Raw genomic sequence first — 11787 nt, forward strand, 5'->3', positions numbered from 1 at the left:
TGACTATATTCATGCCCGAAATCCTCTTGGCTCCACCTAAATCTTTCATGTCAAAAATTGAGCTCATATCATCCTTCACCTTCTGAACTTCTTGTTTAGATGCTCTTGCCACCAACATATCATCTACGTATAGCAACAAGTATGCCACTGCAATCCCTTTCTTCCTTTTTATGTAGACACACTCATCATATTTGGAGCTCACAAAACCATTCTTAGCGCATGGTCATTAAACTTCATATGCCACTGCCTACTAGCTTGTTTGAGACCATATATACTTTTCTTTAATAGACATACCTTAACTTCCATCCCTGGCTTAACAAATCCTTCTGGCTGAGACATATAGATAGTCTCCTCCAGATCCCCAAGCAAAAATGCGGTTTTTGCATCCAGCTGCTCTAGCTCCCAGTCCATTCTTGCAACAACAGCCAGTCAACCAATAATACTTTGATTGAGGTATGCTTGACCACAGGTGAAAACACTTCATTGTAATCAACTCCTTGTTCTTGTGTGAATCTCCTGGCCACTAATCTTGCCTTGAATCTGATATGCTCATTATCAGCAGACTCAATTTTCTTCTTAAAAATCCACTTGCAGCTTACTAATCTCCTGCCCTCCACCTTATCTACCAGAATCCAAGTGTCATTTTTTATGAGAGAATCAATCTCATCAATCATAGCCTTCAACCACTTATCTCTTTCCTTGCAATTCATTGCTTCTTTATATGATCCAGGCTCTGAAAACTGAATCTCCTCAGCCACACATAAGGCAAAATAAAGCATGTCTGAATCAACATACCTATCTGGAGGCTTCACATTCTTCCTCCTGGTTTTGTCTCTAGCCAGCACATAATTTCTTAATTCAGGATGCTCAGCCTCACATTCCACCTCATCTGTATCAGAAACATCATCAGATAACATAGCATCAGCAGGTTTCTCAGTCTCCACCTGCAAATCAGTAGCAATCTGAGGAGCATCGTTGGTTTTTTCTGGTTTCTTAAAAGGCATCCCAGCTTCTACAAATGTTACATCTCTGCTCACAATGATCTTTTGATGTCCAGGCTCTATACACCAGAGCCGATAACCTTTCACCCCTTGCTGATAGCCCAACATAACACACTTGAGGGCTCTTGCATCTAACTTGGTCTGCTTAATGTATACAAAAGCTTTGCAGCCAAAAATCTTGAGATGAGAATAATTCCCATAGCTCCCATACCATCTCAAATCTGGAGTCTCCCCATCAATACTTGAAGATGGACATTTGTTTATCAGCTTCACTGCAGTGGCAACAGCCTCTGCCCAAAATCTTTTCTCCATACCAGAGGTAAACAATAGACACCTTACTCTCTCCATAATAGTTCTATTTCCCCTCTATGCCACCCCATTTTGTTGGGGATTCAAGGAAACCGTTCTATGCCTTTTTATTCCCTTGCTGTGGCAGAATGAATCAAACTCATTAGACAAAAATTCAAGACCATTATCAGTCCTAAGGCACTTCACCACACACCCTTTTTCCTTTTCAACAACAGCACGCCATTCTTTGAATTTTGAAAAAGCCTCTGACTTCTCCTTAAGGATATAAACCCAGAATTTCCCAGAGTTGTCATCAATAACTGTCATGTAATACTTTCCCCCTCCAATAACTGGGGAAGGCCCCCATAAATCACTATGAATATAGTCAAGGGGAGCTTTTAAAGTGTGTTTACCTTTCTGATATGGGAGCTTCTTTGCTTTGCCAAGAATGCACTCTTCACAGGGCAGGCCATCCCTTTCTTGAGTTCCATGAATGACCTCTATCTTCATCAACTCTTTTATACTCCCATCAACTGGATGTCCCAGCCTCATATGCCAAAGCTTAAGAGATTCTGACCTGACTGTGTTGGACTGATTGGTAGTCAATCCGCAGAGATAGTATAGGCTACCATTCCTTACTCCTCTTAGCATTAGAACCCCATAGAACCCCATTTTTCTTGATCTCCATGCATCCACCAAAATAATAGAAAGAGCAGCTATTCTTCCCCAACAAACCAAGGGAAATCAAATTCCTCTTAACCTAAGGAATATACCTGACCTCACTCAGGATCACAGTTGAATTATCATCAAGTATAAATTGAATTCTCCCAATTCTTTCAATTTGACATACCTGATTGTTCCCAAGAACTACAGATCCATGTGCCTCTGAGATTTCCTCAAATAGATCAATGCTCGGACACATGTGAAAACTGCATCCCGAGTCTAAAATCCATTGCCCTCCATTCATGCCTTCCGTAACATTCAAGATATGAGGAGTCTCCTGTTCTTGCACACAATCAACACTAGGTTTGGGAGGCACACCTTCTTGAGCTCGCTTTCTTTTCCAAGCAAAGCAATCTTTCTTCAAATGGCCGACTTCTTGCACCAATGGCAAGAACGCATCTCCTTTTGATCACTACCATCGGATTTAGGAGCATCCTTATCCTTCTTGAACCCTTTCTTGCCTTTACATTTCTTAATGAGTAAGCTCTTTGGGACGACTTCATTGGCTTTGTCCCCAATTTTCTGCAGCTCCTTTGATCTTAGGGCTGATTGAACCTGCAATAAAGTCATAGTTCCTTCTCTTCCGAAGAGAATCGCATCCCTCATCTGATCGTATGACTTCGGCAGGGCATTCAATAGTAGGATAGCTTTTTCCTCCTCATCAAGCTTGACGTCGATGTTTTCAAGATCATCGATCGCCTTGCTAAAGTCTTCCAACTGCTCCGGAATGTCCCTCTCTTCTCGTTGCTTCATGAAGAGTCGATTAGCCAACGACTTTTTCATATACAACTGTTCGCACTTATCAAGAATCCCCATTGCCGTAGTTTCTTTAGACACTTCTCTTATAACCTTATAGCTGAGAATTAACACCACCACGCTATGCGCTTTAGCGAGAACCTCCACCCGATTAGCCTTAGCTTTGTCGTTAAGAACCACCTCTGGATCATCTTTACTCAACGCATCTGATAGTCCTTGTTGGATCAGCAACGCTCGGATCTTCATTCTCCAAAGACCGAAATCGTTCTTTCCAGTAAACTTTTCCGCTTCGAATCTTGAAGCCATCGCAATTGACTCAGCGCTCAATCGATTCAGCTCAAAAACACTACCTCATTCTCCTCAGAAAACCCAGCTCAAAATCGGGGAAACGCGATAATCGCCGTTCCCACAGACGGCGCCACTTGTAAGAGTTGACTTGAGAAGATGATGTAGATGAATCGAGAGAGATGAGAGAAAATTTGGGGAAATTTTTGTTGAATTGAGAGAGCAAGAATGTTACAAGAATTGGGGGAAAACTTATGCTATCTAAAAACGTTTTTATCTACCGACAAACAAACTATTAGCTAAAACTAAACAGATCGGACGGTTGAGATTAATTCATCTAGCAGCAACACATCCAACGGCTCCTGATCAATCTGAGCTAAAACAAGCTAACTTCTTCCTCACTTCAATTCTTCATCATTCTGTTATTGCACCTAAGCAATTAACATCGACAACCACGAGACCCATCGGTCTTCCAAATCCACTATCACCATGGAGAGAATACAACCAAGAAGTTTACAATGATATCTAATCCTTAACAATACAACGAAGGAACTAGATAATCAATACAACTTCAAAATAGATGAAATAAATATCTCAAAAAACTGCAGTCACGTTCAGAAATTTATAACTGAAGATCTAATAGTTCAAATTCAATTTCCTACAATCAGAATGAAGAACCACGAGTCTTCTACCACCAGTTAAAATTTCAAGTCGATCGGACAACCTTTGGGCCTCCGATCAAGACAAAACCCGAGATTGCGCAGTGCAGAAACTTGGAGAACACTCTTTTCGCCCTTCTTTCCTTCTACACGTTTTTCTCTCTCTCTTCTCTCAATTATTGTGGCTCCTACACTCTTGGTAGGTATTTATAAGTTCTCCATTGACCTATTTAAGTAAATAAATGGGACAATAATATTTGGGTCTTTTGTCCACAAGTTGTGAGCCCTAACCCAACAATTAGCGATTAATAATTTATCCGAAATTAAATCAAATTGAAATTTTAAATTCAGTTAAAATTTTCAAATTTAACATTTGAAAAAACAAACATAATTTAAAATATAATTATTTATTTACTGTATTAAATAGTACTCATTATTGAAAATAGAAATATATTTATTTCTATTTTATTTTATTTACTTAATACATAAAATAAAGTTATATACTCCATGGAGTAATATAAATATAAACCTAATTCTAATTAAAGAACCAAAACATCAAAACTAAACTCAGTCTCTCGACCTCGCAAATATCCAAGTGGCACTTCCCCACATATATAAATATCTATATAAGAGCATTTAAAACTGTGTGGCACTTCCCTAACCCAACAAATCTCCCCCCTCACAACTGTGTGGAGGATCTTGCCATTCCGACAAGAGAACAAAAAACTTCAAACTTGCATCTCGGCAAAATCTTTGTCATCATAATAGCCCCATTATCATTCGTATGAACATTTTCAAGATCGATCAACTTTTCATCAAGCACATCAAGTATCCAATGATACTTCACATCAATATGTTTAGACTTGGAATGAAAAGTAGGATGCTTTGCAAGATGTATTGTACTTTGACTATCACATAGTAAGACATACCTTTCTTGAGAGTAACCAAGTTCTTTCAAGAACCTCTTCAAAAACAACAACTCTTTGCACGCTTCCGTAGCTGCAACAAACTCAGCTTCTGTTGTCGACAAAGCAACACATTTTTGCAATTTAGATTGCCAAGAAACAGCCCCTCCTGCAAAAGTATTCAAGAGCCTTGAAGTAGACCTCAAGGTATCTACATCTCCAGCCAGATCAGAATCTGTATAACCGGTGAGAATAGGCTTCCCACCTCCAAAGCAAAGTTTTAAACCTGAAGTACCACGAAGATATCTCAAAATCCACTTTATGGCATTCCAATGCTCTCTTCCTGGATTGGAGAGAAATATGCTCACTACACCAACTGCATGAGCTAAATCGGGTCTTGCACAAACCATAGCATACATCAAACTACCAACAGCAGAAGAATAAGGAACATTACCCATTTCTTCATTTTCTTCATTAGTGGAGGGACGTTGTCTGCTACTCAACTTCATATGCGTCGCCAATAGACCATTCAAAATCTCTTAAGCACTTTCTCAATGTACCTTTCTTGTGACAGCCACAATTTCCTTTCTTTTCTGTCTCTAGATATGCTTATCCCAAGCATTCTCTTCGCTGACCCCAAATATTTCATTTAAGAACTTGCTCAACTCCTGCTTCAACTGGCAAATTCTGGACACATTTTGACCAACAATAAGCATATCATCAGCATAAATCAATAGGATAATAAAATCATCAGGGGTGAATTTTTGGACAAACACACAATGGTCATAACTAGTCTTCGTGTAGCCTTGTTGCCTCATCACAGACTCAAATTTCTTGTACCATTGTCTCGAAGCTTGCTTCAAACCGTACAAGTTCTTTTTCAACTTGCACACATAATCCTCTTTGCCTTTCACCTTAAACACTTCTGGTTGCTCCATATAAATTTCTTCAATCAAATCACCATGAAGAAATGCAGTCTTCACATCCATTTGCTCAATCTCCAAATCAAGGCTTGCAGCTAGCTCAAACACAACCCGGATTGAAGACATATTTACCACGGGTGAAAAAATCTCATCAAAATCAACTCCCTTTATCTGACTGAAACCCTTAACAACCAATCTTTCCTTGTATCTTGGTGTCGAAGAGTTCTCTTCTTGTTTCAGTCAGTAGATCCACCTATTCTTCAAATCTCTCTTACCCTTCGGTAACGACATCAAATGAAAAGTATTATTATCATGAAAAGACTTCATCTCATCTTCCATTGCAAGAAACCAGTTTTGCTTGTCTACACCTTCCATAGCTTCTTCAAAGTACTCGGGCTCTCCCCCGTCAGTCAAGAGGACATACTCACTTGAAGAATATCTAGTAGACTGTTGTCTATCTCTAGTAGACCTTCTGGGTTCAACATCTTTTGTATCATTATTATCAATATCAGGAGGGTTTTCCAAATTCACCAAGCTGCATCTTAGCTTCAACTGCATTACCACCATCTGTAGTAGGCAAGTGTGGTATAGAACTTGGATCAATATCAATGAGGTCATCATGGGAGTGAGAATCTGAACTCTCTACCTTATCAATTTCATCAATAACACCACATCACGGCTTCGTATTACCTTTTTCTCAACAGGATCATACAATCTGTAACCAAACTCATCTTGGCCATATCCAATAAAGATGCACTACCTTGTTTTAGCATCTAACTTTGACCTCTCATCTCTAGGAACATGAACATAAGTTTTACAACCAAACACCCTCATATGATCATAAGAGGTGTTCTTCCCTGTCCAAACATTTTCTAGGACATCACCCTGCAAAGCAATCGTAGGAGTCAGATTAATAATATAAGAGGCAACACATAAAACTTCTCCCCAAAGTGACTGTGGAAGTTTCGACTCCAGTAGCATGAATCTGACCCTATCCATCAATGTTCTGTTCATCCTTTCAGCCAACCCATTCAACTGAGGCGTCTTTGGTGGCGTCTTCTGGTGTCTGATCCCTTGTTGCCTACAATACTCCTCAAACAGACCACGGTACTTGCCACCATTGTCTGTCCTGATGCACTTCAATTTCTTTCTAGTCTGTCTTTCTAATAAGGCTTGAAACTCCTTGAACTTGCCAAACACTTGATCTTTAGTCTTCAAGGCATACACCCATAGCTTCCTGGAATGATCATCAATAAGTGTCACAAAAGAAGATGCACCACCATTAGTCTTTACCTTCAAAGGACCACAAACATATGAGTGAACCAAATCTAACAAATTTGGGTGCCGATGGGGAGGATTAGTTTTGAAAGATACTCGATTATGTTTCCCCTCAAGGCAATGAGAGCACTTTTCAAAACTAGAACTTTGAGCACCTGGAAGAACATTCTTCTTCACTAAAGTTTCAAGTCCCTTGGCACTAATATGACTCAACATCTTATGCCACAATTCTGATGAACACTGTTTTCCAACAACATTCACCGAGTTATTTGAAACTGAAGCTTCCAACATATACAAATTTTCCTTCAACTTCGAACCTTTCGCCAATATTAGGGACCCTTTGCTAATCTTCCATTTTCCATCAACAAAGTTATTTGCATAGGCATCACTATCAAGTCTCCCAATGGAAATCAAGTTCAGTCGAACATCTGGAGCATGTCTGACATCTCAAAGTAGCACTGTAGAACCATTCTTCACTTTTAAATGAATATTTCCAATGCCAGCAACTTTAGCAAGACCATTGTTTCCCATCCTCATAGGACTAAAATCACAGACAGCGTAAGTGCTGTAAAACCCTCTTCTGGGAGCAACATGGACTGCAGCACCGGAGTCACCAACCCAACATATATCAGAAGAGACCAAATTAATATCATGGTCATCAGAAACAATGACAAGATCATCACTTGTAACAGCAACAACATGGCCAGTACTATCTTCTTCAGACTTCTCTGCATTCTTATTATTTCCATTCTTGTTGTTCTTCGAAGACCAATAATTTTTCTTGATATGACCTGGCTTGTGGCAATAATGTCACTCAACATCCTTGTATTTGGACGATTTGGACTTGCTCCTACTCTTTCATTTATTACCTTTACCTCTATTTGAATTTCTCCCCCTCTGCTCCGTAAATAAGACTTCTTTCTGCGACGATATGCCCTGAGTCTTCACTTGAATCTCTTCATTGAGAATTACATTCTTGGCATAATAAATGACATTTTTTCTTCAGGAGCAGAGTTAGTGTGCGAGACTCGAAATGTCTCCCAAGAGTTAGGTAAAATATTAAGTAACCATAAACCAAGTATCTCGTCCTCAAAAGTAACACCAACACTAGACAACTAATTTAACACGCCTAGAAACTCATTCACATGATTTGATACAGACGGACCTTCAGAGTATCTCAAATTAATCAACTGTTTCAGCAGATAAAGTTTGTTGTTACCAGTCTTGGAAGCATAGAGCTTTTCAAGAGTATTCCAGAGTGTCTTCGCATTCTTTTCATTTTCAACAAGATTGCGAACATTGTCGTCCACCCACATTCGGATATAACCACGCACATGTTCATGCTCAAAAGCTAAATCTTCATCATCCTTTGACTGCGGCTTCTCAGAGGCGAATACGGGTTGATGCAAACTTCTCACAAATAAAAGATCTTTCATCTTGCCCTTGCAAATATGATAATTCATTCCATTCAAGGAAAACATTTTACTAGTATTAATTGCCTCCATAATCCAAGCAAATTAAACAACCACAACCGTGGCTCTTGATACCACTCTATTGGGTCATGCCTGCACGGATTTATTTTTGGGTCTCTCCTAAAAGGCCATAAACTAATTGGGGTTGGACAGGAATTATATACACCTTCCAACTTCCCTCCCTCATCCGATGTGGGATGAGTTTGTAACCCAACAAACCCCCCCTCAAACCGAGACCACATCGGGAACGCAGTCGACACCAACATGGGTCGTTCCAGCCCTGGCCGCTGGGTTATTCAGGGCCCGACTCTAACCTGAGTCTTTCAGGGCCCGACCCTAACCAGGGCTCATTCAGGCCCGACCCATGGCGACCTGGGCTCTGATACCATTCTGTTGGGAGGAATGGCCTAATTCTGAAGCGCAGCGGATAAACAAACCTGTCCAATTGCAAGAATATGATAGGAGCATAATATAATAGCACATAATGTGGAGGAATCAATAATATGATAATGAGAAACGATAATGAAAATATCAACACCAAGATTTTACGTGGAAAACTCTCTTCAATGTGAAGAGATAAAAACCACGAGATCCACCGGTCTACCAAATCCACTATCACCAAGGAGAGAATACAACCAAGAAGTTTACAATGATATCTAATCCTTAACAACACAACGAAGGAACTAGATAATCAATACAACTTCAAAATAGATGAAATAAATATCTCAAAAAACTGCAGTCACGTTCAGAAATTTATAACTGAAGATCTAACAGTTCAAATTCAATTTCCTTCTGTCAGAATGAAGAACCACGAGTCTTCTACCACCAGTTAAAAGTTCAAGTCGATCGGACAACCTTTGGACCTCCGATCAAGACAAAACCCGAGATTGCGCAGTGCAGAAACTTGGAGAACACTCTTTTCGCCCTTCTTTCCTTCAACACGTTTTTCTCTCTCTCCTCTCTCAATTATTGCGGCTCGCTCTTGGTAGGTATTTATAAGTTCTCCATAACCTATTTAAGTAAATAAATGGGCCAATAATATTTGGGTCTTTTTTCTACAAGTTGGGAGCCTTAACCCAACAATTAGCGATTAATAATTTATCCGAATTTAAATCAAATTGAAATTTTAAATTCAGTTAAAATTTTCAAATTTAACATTTGAAAAAACAAACATAATTTAAAATAAAATTACTTATTTACTGTATTAAATAGCACTCATTATTAAAAATAGAAACATATTCATTTCTATTTTATTTTCTTTACTTAATACACAAAATAAAATTATATACTCCATAAAGTAATACAAATATAAACCTAATTCTAATTAAAGAACTAAAACAACAAAACTAAACTCAGTCTCTCGACCTCACCAATATCCAAGTGGCACTTCCCCACATATATAAATATCTATATAAGAGCATTTAAAAAAAAGGTAAGTTGAGATTGTATATTTTTTATTCTATCACTTTAAAAGATAAATATACTTTTTAACAAATAATAAAATTAAGAAGAAACGTAAATTGAAAAAACTAAAAAAAACTAGTATATTTACTTATTTACTTTTTGTGTGCAAAAAGTTAAATCGACCTCTTTAAAATTAAGTTCTAGGTAGTAGTATAATATATTCTCAAATATCCTTCTAATTTGAGAAGGAACTTTATGAAGAAAAGGTAACTATGAAAGTCATATAGATAAAGAGAAATAGGGGTATTTAAATGATACGATACTCATGTCATTATATTTATATTTTTAATAATGTGTTTGATTAGTTACCAAAATTATCACATGAAGCTAGTTATTATCCTAACACGATCCAAGAGAACTAAATACTAACAATTTACTTGTTTTTCTTAAAAATTCAAAAAGAGTATTTGAAAAAGAAGTAAATATACCTTTTTAAAGTTGAAGAAGGTATAATACATTTTCAATTACAATTTTTCGTTCGAAAATGAGTTTTTATAAGGAAAAACATATAATCCTCCGTACACGAAAAATAGTCCAATTTTACCATTTTTAATGTTCACAAAAAATAGTCTCATTTTTAAAAATGGTTTCTTCTCATACTTTACTCATTTTTTTCTTATACGTTATTTACCTTTTCTCCATATCTCTCTTACTTTACCTTTTTTTTTTCCATCTATCTTACTTTACCTAATTTTTTCCCTTCTATTTTACTTTACCAATTTCTTATTAAAACTTGTGACATCAACAAATGAAACTATTTTTATGGACGGGGGGAGTATTGTACTACTATTTCTCTATACTTTTTCATTTACCTCTTTACTTGGAGATGTTTTAATTAACTAACCTAATTCAGTCCATTACTCAACAAGCGAAATGCAAATGCTAACCCACTCCCTACTAACAACAGGGCAATGCAGAACCTAGGCGCTGTGGGGAAAAGATGTAAACATGAAACCTATATAAATGTTCACCCACTCCTAAATGACAATGTGCCCTAACTTTTAAAATGAAACATTGCCAAAGAGTTGCTATTTTTAATAGAGTAAACTACAAATTTAGGACCTACAATTTTACTGATGCATATTTGCGGTACTTATACTTTTAAAATATCATTTGTAGTCCATATACCATATCTTATGCACGTTTCAAGGTTCAATTAACTTTTTCTCATTTTTTTCGGTATAATACACCCTCAAATGGGTAGAGAGAAAATTTGTACACTCAAGAATCCCTTTCTCTCTTCTATACATACCTTTCTTCAGTCATTAGAAAAGGATATACCGAGGAGAGAGAAAGAAAGAGATTCTTGAATGTACAAATTTGTCCTCTACTCATTTGAGGGTATATTGGTCCTATGAGAAAAAATTATTAGAACCTTGAAACGTGCATAAAGTATGGTATAGGGACCGCAAATAATATTTTGAAAGTATAGATACCACAAATATGTATCGATGAAAGTATAGATCATAAATATATATCGGCTCCAACTTGGATCCGGATGATGAGCGTTTCTTGGTCTTAACATCTAATCTCCACCACTTAAAATTCAAACTATATCCTTCAATGGAGAAATGCAGGTCAAAAGAGCAAGAGCTAAAAACTTACCGCATGATTATGAAAGAGCAATTTCCATCATCCCAATTCCCATGTCACTAAACAAACATAGTAAGACAATAATATATCAGCCAAGCAAGACCAAGATATTACTTCCATTTACAATATGTGGTCCAAATTAAAAAAATAAAGCAAGATCCCTCTTGTGCAAAAACAATCAAACACAAAAGGCAAAGTCAAGATAATGATATAGGCTTGCATGCAAATATCTGAGTTGTGACATCATATGTGGAAGTGTTATATATACTTGGGAAGGAAATAACATAAAAAGGCCCCGAGTGGGCCAAAATAGACAGAAATTCAGAATCAGCCGGGTTCATATATATATTACAATTTTTAAAAAATAAAATATAGTTTATAGAAAAAAATGGTTAGAATTAACATTTGTGTCGATCATTAATTTTTCTTAAGCAGAAAAT

This window comes from Salvia hispanica, chromosome 1 (assembly GCF_023119035.1).
Source record: "Salvia hispanica cultivar TCC Black 2014 chromosome 1, UniMelb_Shisp_WGS_1.0, whole genome shotgun sequence".
Classification (NCBI taxonomy): Eukaryota; Viridiplantae; Streptophyta; class Magnoliopsida; order Lamiales; family Lamiaceae; genus Salvia; species Salvia hispanica.